Source organism: Sus scrofa, chromosome 17 (assembly GCF_054392235.1).
Source record: "Sus scrofa isolate SSC_HxYL_T2T_F1_AM1 chromosome 17, Sscrofa_HxYL_maternal_Yorkshire_Landrace_v2.0, whole genome shotgun sequence".
NCBI lineage: Eukaryota > Metazoa > Chordata > Mammalia > Artiodactyla > Suidae > Sus > Sus scrofa.
This window is the reverse complement of record NC_139399.1, coordinates 15188801-15207371: the sequence shown is the minus strand read 5'-3', so window position 1 is coordinate 15207371 and position 18571 is coordinate 15188801. Positions and strand designations below refer to the sequence as shown.

At 38.5% G+C, this 18571-nt stretch overlaps 1 long non-coding RNA gene across 1 annotated transcript; it reads left to right on the top strand.

Annotated features, from left to right (window-relative positions):
- The first annotated feature begins 1490 nt into the window (after positions 1–1490).
- On the top strand, positions 1491–13983 carry LOC106506594 (uncharacterized). The gene is made up of 3 exons (XR_001301998.3): positions 1491–1636; positions 3721–3832; positions 8875–13983. It is a non-coding gene; the product is annotated as an uncharacterized LOC106506594 (long non-coding RNA).
- Positions 13984–18571: the final 4588 nt, after the last annotated feature.

Sequence of the window (18571 nt, the reverse complement as noted above, 5' to 3'; positions counted from 1 at the left end):
GAGAAAAAAGCACAATGTAAAACACAATTCAAGAAAGCTTGATGCTTCCTTCTTTAATTAAAATTCACCCATCGACTCTAGTAAAAATATAATTCCATTGGTAATGGAGCAGAAATTAAAACTCATGGCTGGTGTTTTATGCGTTTTGCTAAATTCACCAAGTATCAGTGACTCTTTGAACTGAACAATTTTATCCCTTTGGAGGCAAATGCTTGAATTGCAAAACTTCTTGCATTTCGGTACTATGTAGCCATACTAGAAACAGTAAAACACAAAATGAAAGAAAACAAAAATGATCACAAAGACAAAGGTGTTCTTATCTTCTAAGGAAATTCCACAATACAGAAGCAAGAGAGAATTTTTTTCTCTGTTGCATTCATATCAGTGCATAATATTCTGATTACAACTTATTAAAACTGACATATACTATTTGTGAGAAAACGAGACAGGAACAATAAGGTGAGTGGTTTAAAGAAAATGAAAAGCCTTGTCCTCTAGGAAAACCACCCTTCCTTGAGAGATAAAGTGTTATAAGACCAGCAGCAAGACTTATAGTCTAAGCTGTGGGATCTGTAAGCTCTGCCTCTTTCTATGTGACTTGGGGCAAATCGCTAAGCCTCTTTGAGTTTTGTTTTCAATATGCACTATAAAGGGAGAAATAATACAAATGAGAGTGTAGACTGTGAGACATTACTGATACCAGGTTCTGTTATTACTGTTTATCGATAGCTATCTGCCCTCTCATATTTCAATAACTATAAAATCTATAGACCTTGTATCACTGGCACTGTGGAAGGACTTGTTACAATATTCTTGCCCTTAACCATGCAGTATATTTTTCTCCATTCTTGCAGCTCAAAAAGTTCCGAGTTATTCTTGGCACCTTCTTGGAGGTATTACCCAAAAGCCACTGAGTGGAAAATGATCTAAGGAAACTGCCCATCCTCACCCCATTACCTTCTCCAGGACAGCAACAAATACCTGCATCTCTCTCATACTCACACCTATTACATCTGTGGTCACCAGAGAAGCCTTTGTTTCCTGGACCATCTGAGATTCCTGCCACGTTATTCTCTTAGCTCTCTGGCATAATAAGGAATTTTGATGTAGCTCTTTTTCTGCAATTCAGACTTCAGATAATAGAAATTTCCTGAGGGCCGCTCTGCCTAGCTCCTACTGTCATGCATATTTCAAATAGCAAAATTATTTCAGTGCAAATATGAGACATTCCTTTAGTGTGTGTGTATAGCATGTGAGAAATGCAAGAAGTGAAGTGAATGGTTGTGGTTTTTAAAAAGCAGCTAAAATGAGGAAACAGTATTAAAATCTGGTTGGAATTATGAAATAGACCTACAGAGGAAATGCTAGTTTAAAAGGAGGCTCAGCCCTGTTCTTAGAGCCCTAGAAATTCAGGTTTTTCATGATGTGTCTGAATCTGCATTCTCCTCCCCCTGTCTCCATCCTGTTCCCCTCCCACCACCAGTCTGATTGAGCTTGACCAGCAGCTGCTGACTCAATCCTACACTGGCTGCACATGGTTAGAGGAATGTTAATTATTGCCTGTAATCTGCATCGTTTCCTGGAGAAAATGACAAGGGTAACTAGGCTCGTTTAAGAAATATAGACATTTAGAGAGGTAAGTGCTGCACTCAAGGGCACGGGCGTTGTGTGGGCACATATTTGGGCAAGAATGTGGGTCCTCCCATCTTCTCCCCTTTGTGGGCACCTGGGACAGAGATCCCCTGGGCAGAGAATGTCAGCACCCATGTTCTAAGGCTCAGGGATCCTAGCAAGCATCTATTCTTGAGGAATCCGAGGTTTGAAGAGACTTAAGTCATTTGCCTAGTTTAACAGAGACAGTAGAAATTTATTGGAGGAGCAAAAGGAAAACAAAAGTTCTGAATTTTTACCTTAAGGAGAGTCCTTCCTTAAAACCTGTAATTAGTTTTAAGAATTTCCATTGACATGAACACATATTCATCCTTTGCTCCCGTTTCTTTGGGATCTGCAGCACGGATGAAGCTCTAGTCCCTGCATTATATAGATGCTGAAAAACAGCTCCCCAGTTGCATTCTCCACTCTCGGGGGATGGCTGATGCTCTCCCTCTGGTCCTGAACATTTTAGCTTTCCTTAAGACTTGATAAATTAGGGAACAAAAGGAACGCCTTCTGCATGACAGCAGCGCTTTGGGGAGGCTGAACATGTACCTCTGACTCAAGGCTGAGTTATTATAAGAAAAACAGAAAAGGAAGGAAGAAGGTTTTAATTTCCTACTACTGAAGACAGTTTGTCAGGACAAGAGGCAGACACACAGACGTGCACAGACTTGCACTTCTGTTCAGCAATGGATAGGGCAAGGGTTTCACCCCTGTTGTCTTCAATGCATGGCCTGGAATACGCAATGACATGGTGTTTCTGGAGCACAATTCAGTTTGAAAGGCCAAGAAAAGGTGATAGGTTTTTAATGCACTTTGGGGGTATTTTCAAGCTTTCCTTCTATAACCAGAATGGAGATGTTCCTGAAAAGCTGTCTATAGAGGGAAAAACAATCTGGTTAAAATTCCATTATGTTTTTCTGTGGCCTGCATTGTATAATTGAAGATGTCTTCAAAACAGAAACAGATCGTTGCTTTGTGTGAGGGAAGGAAAAAAAAACCAGCACACATCAGATTTCAGAGAAATAGAAGGAGAAGAGCATTTCTACTCTCTGAGTAAGAAACAAGTCACTTTCACGTTCAAAGTTCCTTCTGCCCATACTCCTTTCCCTTTTTCATAAAAGCAATCCTTCTGGTCTTTCTGCCACCAGAGACATCTTCCTGAATTGATCTGATCTTGCATATATTCTCAAGATCAGATTGATATTGCTTTTTTTTTTTTTTTTTCTTTTTAGGGCTGCATCTTCAGCATAGGGAAGTTCCCTGGCCAGGGATCAAATCGAAGCTGCAGCTGCCGACCTACACCACAGCCACAGCAACTCAAAATCCAAGCCATGTTTGCAATCTACACAACAGCTCATGGCCGCAACCTACACAACAGCTCATGGCCACGCAGGATCCTTACCCACTGAAGGAGGCCAGCGATAGGACCTGCATCCTCATGGATACTAGTTGGCTTCTTAACCCACTGAGCCACAAAGGGAACTCCTGGATTGCTTTGTTTTGGTAGAAAATTTGAACTTAGTTCTACTAGCTCCTCATCTCCCTTTCCTCCAAATTGTCAAATCAACTTGCCCCTGTAAGTCTCACTTTTAAAAACCCTACTTTTAATTCCATAGTGGCTTGACACAATTATTCTCTTTTGCCCAGACTATTCTACCCATTCTTCAATGTTCTGTCCATTCTTCCATGTCAAGTTGAGCTGCTATATCTTTCAACAGTAGATTTTCTTGCATGAAAAGAATATGGCCATCCGGTCAGGACCTGCTGCATGGGTGTGAGACACACAAAGTCCAATGGGGCCCCGTACTCAGAAATGGCGCCTGCCTGGTTCAATGCTCTGCTCTGGCCATCTTGAAATTTGAACAAGGGCCTCTCTATTCTCATTTTGCACTAGACCTCCAAATTATACAGCCAGGCCTTCCTCTGAAACTCCTTAAGTTAGCAATTTTATGTCTCTGCTCTAACAATCCACACTGTGGTTTTGAAGTTATTTTGTGCAGAGTTACCCCACTTGAGAGGGAGCTCTGGAAAGTCATAGACCTCCTTTGTGTGTTTCCACAGGTACCTGGAAGAATGGTTTTCTCAGAGTAAAGATGTTGATGAGAAGGCAAGAAAACTGCTCAGAACTCTTCTAGGAAAAACAGAAGAGAACCAACATCTACAGAGAATAAAGGTAAAAAAATTAAAAAGTTTTGCGGCTTAATATGTAACAATCACTTGTGCTTTGAATGCAAAGGAAACCCAATCTAATTCTCACAACGTGAGGAATAGGGACTATTAGGATTTTGTTTTCCAGACAAGGAAACAAGGGCTTAAAGAGGGAAGGTGGCAGAGGGCACATAATGATCGGCAGAATTAAGTGTCGAAGTCAGGTTTGGTTCATAAAAAAAATCAATGAGTCTATGTGAAATTTTCAAGCAATTAAAAAAAAAAAAATTCTGGGAGTTCCGGTTGTGGCTCAGTGGTAACAAACCCAATTAGTATCCATGAGGATGCGGGTTCAATCCCTGGCTTTTCTCAGTGGGTTATGGATTGCTCATTGCTGTGAGCTATGGTATAGATCTCAGACAAGGCTCGGATCTGGCATTGCTGAGACTGTGGTGTAGGGCGGCTGCATCTCTGATTCAACCGCTAGCCTAGGAACTTCCATATGCTATGTGTGTGGCTCTAAAAAAAAAAAGACAAAAAAAAAAAAAAAAAAAAAAACCCAAAACAAACTAAGCATATTCTTTCTAGAACAAAGGCCAAGGCAACAAAATTGGCCTCTCCAGCAGTCCCAATCCTGAATTTATAAAATTTCCCTACACACACCCAGATTTAAGTAGTCAAACCAGTTTCTAGCAAGAAAACATTTTTTTTTTAGTTTCTGCCAAGATTTTGCTAAGCATGCCTGTAGCCCTTTCCCCTCTCCTGCCATCTTTGTATTTTAGTTATCTTTTAGTCATAAAATTCAGTATGTAGAGAGAAAAAGTGTTTCAGGTCCTGAAAGACAGAAACTCTAGGAGAAAGCAAAATTGCAAAATCAGCTGAGCAGGCAAACCCAGCGAGAAGTCAAGCCCATGTCAATTCAGACAGATTCACAGGGAAGGCCACGGTTCTCCATCCTCCTCCAGGCATTCACAGGCACCCCAAATCCAGGGAATCTGACTGCCGGGGATTAGGGTGAAAAGACATTTTACTGAGTTGTGTCCATTAGCACTTTTTACTCATTGATGGTTCAATTATTTTTTCCCATAATGAATGAAGCAAACCTTCTGTTCTGCTGCTTAATCCAAATTTATACCATGGATGAGAAGCATACAATGCCTTGAATACATTACTTTAAGAATTTGCATTAAACACATTAGGCTATTTTCCAACACAAACATACATATGCCATAGCCTTGGATATGTATTAATTTCTTCAGCACAAGGGAGATGTTTCAATAAAAATGTCTCTGAGTCTGTCTTTCACATTTTTAAGCTTTTGAAGTGTTCAAAATCTTGAGCCTTTTTAGATTTGCTCTCCACCTCTATCCTTTTCAGTCAAAGATGCAGCTTTTGAACAATTATTATCATATCCCTGAGATTCCTGGGGCTTTGTGTTGTTTTCAACATTATTTTTGAAAATTCTTAAATAAATTTCTTTTTCTTCTCCTACTCCCCAAAAGTGTAATATCAAGAAATAAGAGGTTTGGTTTTCTACTTGGACAAAAAAACTATACTGATACAGCATATATCCATTTTTGAAATGTTGCTTTAAGCTATCTAGATGCATACTTATTTGCAACCCATGACAGTCATGATTCCCCTTACATAGTAATTCCTACGTAACTCTAAATTCAAGCTAGACTCTTGTGTCATAGTCCCAGTTGGTCCTTGTTGGATATCTTTTTGATCCTAACTTTGGACACTTAAATGCATGCATATAGTGCCTGATAATGGTCAAGTTGTGATTCTTATATCACAGAAATGTTGATTTTGTTTGTGATGGAGAATTTACAAGAGGCATCAAATCTCTTCCTTACCGAAGTCTTGAGTCAGGAGGTTTATAGTTTTTCTAGCTGATAAATCATTTGGAAATAAAATCTTTTTTAAACTACAAAAATGAAATTTATTGGATTTCCCCTTGAAATAGTAAACAGAGCACAAAGTGCCCACAAAAACTGCCATATAATGAACAGCTATAATTGTTGTATATATTTTTATTTGTTTGCTTTTTTTGTCTTCTTATTAGGGCCACACCTGTGGCATATGGAGGTTCCCAGGCTAGGGATCCAAATGGAGCCGCAGCTGCCAGCCCACACCAGAGCCACAGCAATACCAGTTCTGAGCCGTGTCTGCGACCACAGCTCATGGCAATGCTGGATCCTTAACCCACTGAGCGAGGCCAGGGATCAAACCCGCAATCTCATGGTTCCTAGTCGAATTTGCTACCACCGTTCCACGCTGGGAACTCCTGTATATACTTTTACTAATGTCAAAACAGTCGTAATCCAATCTACATCCACATTTGAAGATGACAATAAGTCCAAAAATCTATTTCCCAGTCAGATATTGAGTAATTCATTTGTCCCCTTATCTGAAGGACAATACATTATCGGAAGGAAATCTGTTACAACAAATGAGAGTAGAACCTAAGATTCTTTACACCCAGAAATAAAAAAAAAAAAAAAAAAGAAAAAGAAAACCTGTACATTATGCTGTAAAAACCATTCTGGAAGAGAACTCACATTTTTTTTTTTCTTTTTTTGACCACCTCTGTGGCATATGGAAGTTAGGGGTCAAACTGCCAGCCTACACCACAGCCATAGCCACAGCCACGCCAGATCTGAGTCACATCTGTGACCCACACCACAGCTCAGAGCAACACTAGCTCCTTAACGCACTGAGCGAGGCCAGGCATCAAACCCACATCTCGTGGATACCTAATCCACTGAGCCACTACAGGAACTCCAAGAAATCACACAATTTTTTTTCAGCATCCACCTAGTATTCTTCTAGGTGCTGCAGATGTTAACTAACTTAACCTTAACAGAACTGACAAGCAGGAATTCTTCTTTCTCTCCGCAGACAGAGAAACCAAGGCTGAAATTAAGTTACTACTCCCAGACAGGACAATAAGTCTGATTTATCTAATTCTAAAACTTAAATTCTTTTCACCATACAATGGAAAGAGTCATTTTGATCTTATAATTGCTTCAAGTCTTTTAGCACTTTGATCTTTAGCTTCATAAGCAAATGAGAAATGTGTTATTCTATAGGTGTTAATCCCTACATGGCAGATAATAAAAGGTTTTAATTTATCTATGAATTCAGTAATGGCAAAATGCGTAATAATAATCTGGCCATAATGAAGGATAACTCCTTTTAGCACTCCCTGCAAAAATTCAGACAACGATTTATCTTTCTTTTCTGATTCTTTATCTATAGGTGATATTTAAATTGAAGTCATCAGCAGATCACACTGGGAATCAGTTGGTGCCACAAGGCAAAAATCCATCAACCGTATTAGAAGAAAGGTTAATAGTCACCTTCACTAACCCCAGCTTTTGTACCAGGTTTATTATCACCCTTGAAATAGAATCTGCACAATCAATTTCAAATACTAGAGCATAACACACACTCTACAGGGAACCCATAAAAGAAAGCAGAGGAGGCAATAGCTCTACAGATAGGAAAAAAAAGCAATTTTGATCGTGTGTGGAAAACATCAAATTAAACGTGGTCCTTGGTATTGACTCAGCAGACCAGCTTCTCCCATCATTCCAGCTGAAGTTTAATCTTCTGCTCACTCCCTGGAGTGAGGCCTTGACCCCTGTGGCCCCCCTTGCTGGCAATGCAAAATTGAACAGGTGCTGGCTTCAGGGGAAGCTTGTGATTCATTTCTTCAAATGTGCAAAATAATGCTTATAGGAGAGTGCTCATAAACAGCTTATAATTCAAAAAATCAAGAGGAATGAGGTTTACAAAATTTCTTCTTTTTCCTCTAATTAATCTCAGATTTGATGAAAAGATCATTTTAGAAAGATTTGTTTTTCTATGTTCCCAGCTTGGTCTTCAGTCCTCTTATCAAAGACTTGTTCTCATTTGCTTTCTTATCTCTTTTATTTCTGCAATAGTGGTCGACCCCAGTGGTCTGCTTCCATAACACCCAAGCTGAGGCCATGATAGGGTAGAGAAAGACCAGAAGCATAGAAGGTAATGTTGAGAGGGTCAAAGTTATCAGAATGGGTTAGAAAAGGTGGCCAATTTACTTACCACTGGCAGACCCCAGCTGTACTCTGGAAATCTGGAAGATAATATCAATGCACAGGTGCCAAGAAATTCTAATACTGCAGGGATAGACCAGAAATTTAGAGTCATTATTTCACCATGTGACAAGTGCCAAGGATGCACATTTTAGGTGGATAAAGTTGTCATAGTTCTGTAGTATTTGAGGATAGCAGATTTGTTGAATGAATGACTGGATGAGAAAGAAGTATGAATTCCATAGGCAAAGGCAGAATGTCGGCAGGAAGCACTGAGAGGGAATCTTCTACCAGTGTGATAAAAGTTCACTGAAGCCTGAGCAACCAAGTGGAGCTGACATTTCCTAATTACTGTGTGCTTGGCACCATGCCAGGTACTTTACGTGTAAGATTTATTTCAATGCCGACCACCACCCTACCAGTATCTTCTGGTGGCCAGACTTGAAGATGATGATGCCAAATGCTCCTTGCCTCCTGGAATTGGCATCCTTGTGTGCTCTCCTGTCACAGCAAACAGGGCTGACTCACGTCCACAATAGGATTTCATACAAAGGATGCTGTGTGACTTTGAGTCTAGATCACACTGCTACGTGGCCTCTGCCTTGCTTATTGTTGGGTCACTCTCTGAGGGAAGCCAGCTCCATGTCATTAGGACACTCAGGCAGTTCTATGAAAAAGACCACATATTGAAGGTCTCCTGTCAACCACCTGAACTGGCTTTTGAGCCACCGGAAAGTAATTTTTCCAGCCCCATTTAAGCCTCTGATGACTTCAGTCTCCTGACTGCAACCTCATGAGAGACCTTGTCTAGTAGACCCTAGTTCTAGGAACCCAGCTAAGCCACTCCCAGATTCCTGGCCCCTAGAAATTATGTGAAATAATACTTTTAATTGTTTTTTAAATTGTTGAAAGCCGCTAAATTTGGAGGTCATTTATTATACAGCAGTAGATAACTAATAAAACCTTTATTACTCTCATTTTACAGATGAAGAAGCAAAAGCTATGAGAGCTAAAGGTATAAAATACTAAGACTTCCCTCTGTTCAGTAGCTGCCGTGGAACACATAGGCCATGGAAACTGGATAAAGTATGAGCCAAGGAGGAGAGCAGCCAGTAGTGGATGAAGAGGCAAAGTTCACTTATTTATTCATTCATCCAACAAATAAAATCTTGAGGATCTACTAGGCACCAGACACTGTTTTAAGCCATGAAGAAGCCGCAGTGACCAACATAGATAAAATTCTCTGCCTTCTTTGAGCTTTCATTCTTGGAATGATGGGTGAATGCTGATAAAAGAACACATGAAAAGGTAAATAATGAAATTGAATACAAGTTGAAGGAGAAGCAGGCCTAGGGAAGAACAAGACCATGAGGAAGGCAGCCTGTGCTTGCTTACTTCCTGCGCAGAGAATTCTTATGACAAATTCTTTTATCTGAGGTTTCCTGAATGCGCTGCTCTGAAACATGAAACATGTTAGACTCAAGTCATTTTTCTCTTTTGTACACTCATGTACCCCCTGTGCCTAAAGCTAAGCCTGGCACATAATACATATTTCGTAAATATTTATTGCAATAATTTAATGTTGCCGAAGAATAAAACTTTTAGGGAATTTGGCTGCCTAAGAAGCTCAACATTCTTTAGCTGTTTTAGGTTGAGCATGTTAATTAAGACAGAGTGTATTCTTCCATTTTCCATGGAACAAAACTCTGTGTGATGGACATAATTATCTTCTCAATAGCTGTGCCACATTAATTTGAGTGTGCAAGCTCTTACATTCTAAAACCAACATCATCAACATGCAGGACAGAGTCTCAGATCTTTCTAGAATCAAAACATAAGGTATAGTTATGAGTCCTCAGACTATGAATCTATAAATGAACCAGGATGCATGGTGTAGGCCTATATTGAAGGGAGACTTAGACTTTTACCTGCAGATGTAACCATAACCTTTTTGTCAGAATTAGCGTCGTTGGGGTTAGAATGGCTTCAGCAAGGAAACTACATAAGACTGGATTTAGCAACAACGACTAAAAGGTGAATCCTTGGAAATCAGGGTGAAAAAGCTTTGCCTCTCTCTGATAGGATTGATTCAGAAACCTGATTAGGTGTGTAGGCGTGTGTTAGAAGAGTGAGCGTCAGAGGGACAGGATGTGACTTGACTGGCCGGCGCTGGCTTTGAAGATGAGGGAGCTATGAGCCAAGGTATAAGGGCAGCTTCCAGAAGCTGGGGAAGGCAAAGAAACCAGTTCTCCTCCAGAGCCTCCAGAAAGGCATGAGATCCTCCCAACAGTTTACCTTTAGGCCCAGAGAGATAATTTGAAACTTTTGACCTCTAGAACTCTAAGATGATACATCTGTATTATTTAAACGACTATGTCTGAGCTAGTTTTCTACAGCAGCAATAGAAAATCAACTCAGTGTTATATACATTTCCACATTTTATGAAAACACAAATGATTACAAAAAGAGAAAGATTCAGGGGGTGCTTTAGCTCATAAACTGAGAAGTTCCATCTGGAAGTCAGATCCCAGAAACCGTCCTTTTCCCTCCATTCAGCCTCATAATCAATGATACTCATGTTATTTTGTGGGTACTTGTTGACGCCTTGCAAAGCTGTACCCCATGCCATACATTTCCTAAACAGCAGCGTTTAGAGCAATCGTTTCCATTCAAATGCTACTTTCAACAACCATTTGTTTTTTTTCTTTCTTTAATGCATTTTAATTAAAAGTAAGAAGAGAATTTAAAAAGAGATGGAAGAACTTAGGCAGCTGTAATGTGTAGGTGTATATTGCAGCCTGAAGCCTTATGCTCAGTTTGAAGGTACAAACGCAGTGATTATAGATATATTTCTAAATGAAATTCTGCATAAACCCTACCTTTGAACATGAGACTTTATGGAAGTTAAAAAAGACTTTGATTCTTTATGAATGCATGCTGGTTTTTCTTGATGTTTAACTAATTCTTAGGATGGAAGTCTATGCCACAAGTGCTCATTTGACAGAAAGACATCTTGTTTTAAAAAATACAAATAATTGCACAAATAATTGTTGGGTAAATGCTTCCAGTTACTAATAGCAGTCCCAGTTTTGAACATAGCATTTTAATGTAAAGAATTTGCCCTTACCAGGCAGTGAGAAAAATTGCAAAATCAAACAGTCACTGTGAGAATTTAAAACTATACAAAGGAGAGTTAATTTAATACTTGGTTCCTTCAGGGACTCTGCTGCATTTAGACCCGCTGAAATGTGCCTTAAAAAGCAAACTCATTTTACCATTAGCATAAGCAAAACAAGTCTGCTCAAAAATATTCTACTGTAAAAGGTCTCTGGGTCACCCACTGCTTTAGGTATATGTTGGTGTCTCTATTACCATTTAGATTATCACAAGTAATCCTAAAATTTGTTAAGACACATTAGTAGTATAATATAGAAGTCTATAGCAAAATTAGAATAAATAATACCTTGTTTCCTACATCATTAGACCAACAGAAAAGACTATAGGAATCACGGTAACTGCTGGTGTGTTATTGTCATTCATTATTAATACTAATAATTTTCTTGCCATATAACTAGTAGCTTGCTTTGTGTTTTAAAATACAGTTAAGTCCCCTTGGCTCCCTATCTACTCCGTATTCAATGCTTACTATTTTCTGAAGTTCCATTCTCTTTCTATTGTAAATTCTGCTTAAGCCTTTCAATATCTTTATGGAAATTAATATCTTGCCGAATAGAGTTGAGGGAGTTATTTTTTATTTATACAATAAATATGTACATATACAAAGCTGAAGCAAACATACCCACTTCCATTAAATTATTTAACAGTCAAAAGGGAAATTAATATATGAACTTAATATTAAGAATGAATCTATTTAGAGCAGGAGAATCTTGAATTTCAATCCTGCTCCACTCCTGTCTAGTCCTGTGGTCTAAGACAAGTTACTTAGTGTATTCGAACCTCAGGGGGGTTTGCGGCTGTTGCTAAAAGATCAAAATCTTCCCCTTCCTTATAGGTTGGTTGTGTTACATATGTTCATCTAAACTAGATACAATATCTAAAACATCCTACCCCGACCCTTTTTTTTTCCTTTCCCACCAGCACCTTGATTTGGTTCTTAGGGTACGGAGATTCTAGAAGTAGGCATGATCTCCATTGGGCAATGAGCTATAACAGGAAGATTTTGGAGCTTCCTTCAAAGATTGAAGGGAACAAGGAGACTCTTCCTTGCTCTTAATCACTTTGCACCTTTGCGCACAGTTGCATGAAAACACAATGCTTAGGATGGTTCCCCTATCGAGGGACCGAGAAGGCAATTTCAGGAGAGATTCCAGTGGCTATCCACTTGAAGAATTACCATTTGGTGGCCGGAAGCTCCTCTTGGTTCAGGACTTTTGGTAGGACATGCTGCTGTATTCACATAAACCCTGTATCTAGTAGGGATTTAGGGATTGTAAATGTACCATGCCTTGTTCATGTTGTTTTAAGACAGTTTAAAGACAGTCACAAGAGGTCTTGATAATATGTTTGATAAGTTCCCAAATGGAAGAGAGAAGCGCAATGGAGAAAATTATAGCTTTCGTGGTGGAGAGATCAATCCCTTTGGGCTTTGATGGGTTTTTTGGTCTCTGAGTATGGAGAGGATGGAGGGGGCATGTGACAGAATTCCAGTTGGAGGGAGCAGATCCTTTTCCCACAGGTGCAAGTCATGCTTCAAGCCTCAGTGTAATTAGGGGATCAAAGGGGATGTGCGAAAATTCAGAGCTTCTCACTTAATATTGGGGGCTTGCCTTCTTTCTGAAAGCTCTTCCAAGTATATTATCACTGGGTTATCTAAGGACTTCCACCCAGTAAATCATAGGTTCAGTTTGGCTTCGTTTTGAAAAAATATCTTGATAACTGGCTCTAATAGTTTTAGAATATAGTTTTGTTTCTGTTTGAATTATTTTCTGGTTTATTATTGTTATTATTATTATTTTGGCCATGCCTGCAGCATGTGGAGGTTCCTGGGCCAGGAATAGAACCCCCACAACAGCAATGGTCCAAGCCACATCAGTGACAATGTTGGATCCTTAACCCACTGAGCTACCAGGGAACTCCTTGTTTCATTGATTTTTAAGGAAAAAAATCATTAATTTAGTTCGTGAGTTGGTAAAACACATATATTAGCCAGGGTTTATTTTTTTGTCCTGCACAGCATTATGATTTTTGTTACCATGCATAAACAGATTTTAAAAAGTGAGTCTTGGGGCGTATACAACTTGGTTTCAATGTCAGCACTAATCAACATTTGGTGTAGATGGGACAGAGGGTCCCTGATCAGAGAAAGACTGGAGTCTGTGATTATTCATAGCAGAGGCTGGCCATAGCTGCCCTCTGGGCATCATGACCCTGGCTTCAGTGCAGGATGTCCTGCCTGCTCCAGGGCTGATGTACAGTCCAAAGCATCTCAATGCCAGAATGACTCCCTCCCCATACACCTTAGAGGTGTATCTAAGGACCTTCAGGCCCAGCGGCAGAGATGGGGTGTATAAGATCATGTAAGCTGTTGATTCCCTCGTGTTCCCTGGCTAGCCCTGAACAAAACCAGAAATAGAAGAGATGAGACTTCCTCACTGTCACAGTATCTCATCATCATGCCATCGATTTTGGAACTTTTCCACTCTTCATCAGCTTTTCCAAAATGTTTATCTTTTTAGGTTTTACCCGTTCACATTTTTAGAATTTTTCTATTTTTTGCAGAAGTCTATTTGTGAAAGAAGCACATCTTTGATTACCTTGAATAATTAGAAATAAAAATAACATTGAAAAGAAATGACAGAGTACTTAAAAGAATAGACAAGAGCCATGGCAGTTATTAAATATGATGATGATAGGTAATATCATGACTTCGTTAGGTAGCATTATGAGGTAAAAATACTAAGTCCTATTATTTTGCAAATCAGAAATTTTCTCACAGTTAGATGTTAGAGGTGAAGTTAGGCTATACCCTTAGTTCTGCTCTTTTTTTCTATATCATGAAGCTTTACTATAGCTCAATACTTAGCACATTTAACGGAAGATAGAGAAAATAAAAACAGAAAAAGAAAAAAAAAAACCCTCTAGTTTTGAATTCAAATATCTGATCTCTAAAGAAAGGGAGTCAAAAAGGTCAAGTACAGAGGAATCATTTGATTGCTGCCAAAATGATTGTTATGTATATGCGTATTTTTTTGGTTTGTTTTTCTTAGGGCCCTGCATTTTAAACACTTAATGAAAGAGAAGTTTGGTAATACACTGGTATGAAAACAAAACATATTCCAGATCTAACATACTTACCTTTAAATAGAAATCATAGGCAACAGTTATTGGTGGCATGTCTTCCAGGAACCAGGTATACTGTTACACAGAGGTTAAAATTATGGTGCTTGCCTTTTCCTGAATATATTATGTCCCACGTTGTGAAGTGTAATTTTTCACAGTATTTTGAAACAGGTGAAATGGGTGTTAATTTAAGACCAGAAAATATATATTTGGGATCAATTCTCACTTTGTAATACTAACAATTAAGGTGTGAGATAATTAAAGATTTTAGAAGAATAATCAACATTTAGCTTAAAAGGGTTTTCAAATAAAGACTATTTTAGGCTTTAAAAATCACTGTTTATATTTTTCAAATTAAATAAATGTGACATTTAAAACACTATGCATATCCTGTTATGGGGGATTGTATGATTTTCAAATAGCTCTATTAACCAAAAAGCAATCTTAAATAATCTTAAATATTTGCCATAACTTTAGAGCATTCAGTAAAATGGAAGTCAAGTGTTTTTAATAGCATCGCTTTAGGGATGTAGTGTACACCAAAACTGTATTCACCCATGAATTACTACATAAATTTGATTAACTTAAATGTGTGGTAAGTTCTTTCTTGTTAATGTAAATGGAACAAATTAGTGTTCTAAATAGAAGAGGGGCATAGAATTAGTAGAAGCAACACAAATATCCTAGATTATCTGGGCTGTTTTTAAATGCTTTGTTTCTTTAATTAAATGAAATCTCCTTTCTATAATTGAATTTTAAATGATTTTACCTCAATAATTAAATTTCCCCCAATATATATGTTTCTTTGGTAACATTTAAATGTTACAGTGTAATATGTATAGTCATAGGGTGGTCTGAGTGTCTTTTAGAGCAACTAGGATTTTATGCTTTTAATTCCCTCCCTCACTTTATCGTATTTTGTTGCAACAACACCAAAATAGACTATTTTTTCCTGTGCTTTTTCTACTTCTGAGGGATGAACTTACATAACTTTTTTTGTATTTTTTGCAATCCCTGAGCATTTCAACCATCAAAATATGAACATCATTTAAAATCAGAAAAAAAGTAAACTCTTCTATTTTGAAAATAAATCATTTTATTATTAAAAACTTATCAGAGCAGGGTAGAATCCTTATCATTTTTAATGTTCAGACACATTATTTATTGAGTATGACTTGTCAGGGAAAATTGAGTCCATTATCCTCTGGGGTTAACCATGGTCTAGTAGTGGGTGGATTAGTGGATAAACTCATAGATCTTGGCATGGAAGCTCTTGAGTATAGATCCCAGCTGTGCTGCTTGTTATCTGCTTTACCTAGGGCAATAAAAAGAAAGATATTCATGGCAGCAAAATTTATAACACTAAAAGTTTGAAACAACTAACAACTAAATCTCTATTAGCTTCCCCTTCTGAAAATAGCTATAAAAATAGTAGCTGCTTCATAGGGTGGATACCAGGATTTGGTATATTAGTCTATGAAAGGCCTTAGAACAAAACCTGACACTGTATCATGCTATATTAGGTGTTATTATGGGCCATAATAGAGTATGAAACACTCCAGAAAAAATAAGTTTGAAAAAAGGAATTATAGAAATATTAAGAATAACCCAAAACTTTCAGTGGCATTTTCCAAGAGACTTTTCTCTGTGGGATCACACTGTTCCAGAGGAGAGGGTGATTGAGTGTTTGCCTAAGGATAGAGGTGGTTGATGCCTGTAGATTCACCAGCAGTGGACACACACAGATAATTTAGCGGAAAGGAAATAAATACAAATGACCAATTAACAATGAAAATTCTTCACCCTTACCAAGAATTAAAGAATCCCAAATTGAAAAAAGGACAAGATATGATTCACTTATCAAATTTGCAAAGATTATCAAATAAAGTCTAAAATACAAGGTTTCAAGGGTCAGAAGCACATTTTTATACACTGCTGATAGGAGTGAAAATTAATCAGACTTTTGAGACCAATCTAGCAATATAGAGAGGAAACACTTAAATACTCATAACCTTTGAGTTAGCAATTCTCCTTGGGTGGAGTTATGCTGAGGAAATAAAGAGAAAGACATTCATGGCAGCAAAATTTGTAACACTAAAAGTTTGAAATAACCTAAATTTCTAGTAGGAGGTACTTAGTTTAATAAACGGGAGTACACTTTCACGATAAATGTGGTACAACTGTTACACCAATATTCCTAAGTAGTTTGGAAAGGCTGAATTTAGAAAAGTAGTACTACTTAATCAGTACTGATTATGTTCCCTAGGTGCAAGGAACTCTACAGTTTTGTCTCCTGGTTTTATTCTGCCCCATGACTCATGCTTCTCCTGGCATAGCTGCTAACTTTGGGGTGAAAAACTGGATATGATCTGCTCTAGCCTTTTTTTCCTTTGGGGATCCAGCTGCTTGCATAGGACTTCTGCTTTCTGTTCCTCTCCATTGACAGAATTTTTTTCCTGAGTCATCTTCTTTCCAACCATGCAAGAAAGCTTGCTTCATCCAGTGCTACCCATGATAGTGTTTAAGTCTGCTTACTTCTAATATTCAGTTAGCAAGATTATTTGGCTACCCCACTAAGGCACATACTGAAGCTTAGCTTTTACTACTAAATGAAGGTATATTGACTTCCCATCTCCCAGTCCTGTTTTGTATCTCTTCTTCAAAATCTTGGTGGGAAAGAAAATTGTTATATCCTAGAAGGCTCTCCACATTCTCCAACATTTGAAATTGCCCATTCATAAAAACTACAGAACAACGTACTTCAAAATGTAGACATCATTTTAAATCTACAAACATTTATTATCCCACACTTTCTGTGGATCAGGGATCCAGGCCTGGTTTATCTAAGTGCCACTGCCTCACGCTCTCTCAAAATGTTGCAGTCCAGGGTGGGCTGTGAGTGTTGTGGGGCTTCAAGTCCTCTTCAGGGAGATAGAACTCAAAGACTCTGGCCAAGACAAAAAGGAGCAGACCCTTATCATCACCCCACCCAAATCACTGTAGTGGCCCCCTCACCCACCTTGAGAATCCTGGCCTACTCTTTACTGCCCCTACTAGGAAAGGTATGTGGCCCACTCCTCACCCCACCCCTATAGGGGTCTTACATACCCCCAACAAACAAGCAAGTGTATCCTAAGACCCCTCTTCCCCCAACGAGTCAGCAGATCAGCAGGTGTATCACAAAAACCTCTCCTCTCTCACTGGGCTATAAAAATAGACAAGACCACATGCTTAGGGTCAGCCCTCTCTGATTATCCGGAAATTGTCCCACTGTGATAGCAGCATCTCTCATCTCAATAAACTCTTTTCTCTTAACCTTGCTATGCTGGAAAGCTCCTTTTCTAACCCATGCACACCAATCATGACAACTGTGATCTCATGTGATGGTTTCCAGGTTCATTCATGCTGTTGTCCGAATTTCGTTTCTTGCTGGCTATCAGCAAGAGGCCTCCCTCAGCTCCTTGCCACAAGGAACCTCTCCCTACGACAGCTCACACATGGCAGCTGGCTTCCCTTGGAGTTTAAGGAGAGCAAGAGAATTTAATACCAGACAGAAGCCACCCTCCTTACACCCAATTCTCAGAAATGATATCCCCATTCCTTTTGCTATATTCTATTCTTTGACATTGAGTCACTAGTTACTTCTCTGGCATTGAGTCACAGTCCAAGATCAAAGGGAGATTACACAAGGATGCAAATACCCAGAGGCTAGGATCACTGGGGACCATTTTAGCGGCTGCATACCCCGGAAGTGTGACATTCATTTATCACAAGCCAGGCACATAGATTATCTCGTTTAACCTTTGTAACAATACAATGAGGCAGTTATGTAATTAGTCTATTTTTAAAATCAGGAAGTTGAGGCTCAGAGATGTTAAGTATATGACTTAACATCTCACAAGACAATAAGCGGCTGTCAAGGGATTGGAACTGTGGCTGTCTGCTTTCAAATTGTGTCCATTTAACTACTTTCCTTTTATTAAGGAAAAAAATTAAATTTCAGATATGTGAGTACATTTCAAGCTCTTAGTTATGTTAAAAAATATGTAGAAAAAGATGGAAGAAAGTTTGTTAAAACGTAAGAAAAAATTTTGAACCTTTGGGTTAAGGCATTACAAGTGGCTATTTTTTTGTTTTCCTTTTTATGTTAATCTTTATTTTCCAAAATGCTTATATGGACCTTTCATTTATCTAATATGAGAAAAAGCAATGAAAAAAAACAAAAGCTCTCTTTCTGATGAGGTTTACCTTGGTGCACTAAGAGGGTGTGGTCTGTTCTGAATGCAAGTAAAAGTGTGCGCTGTCTGTAGAGAATTAAAGAAAATTACCTGCTGATAAGTCAGTCATCTTTTTAATATCACTCAATTCTAAACAATATCAGT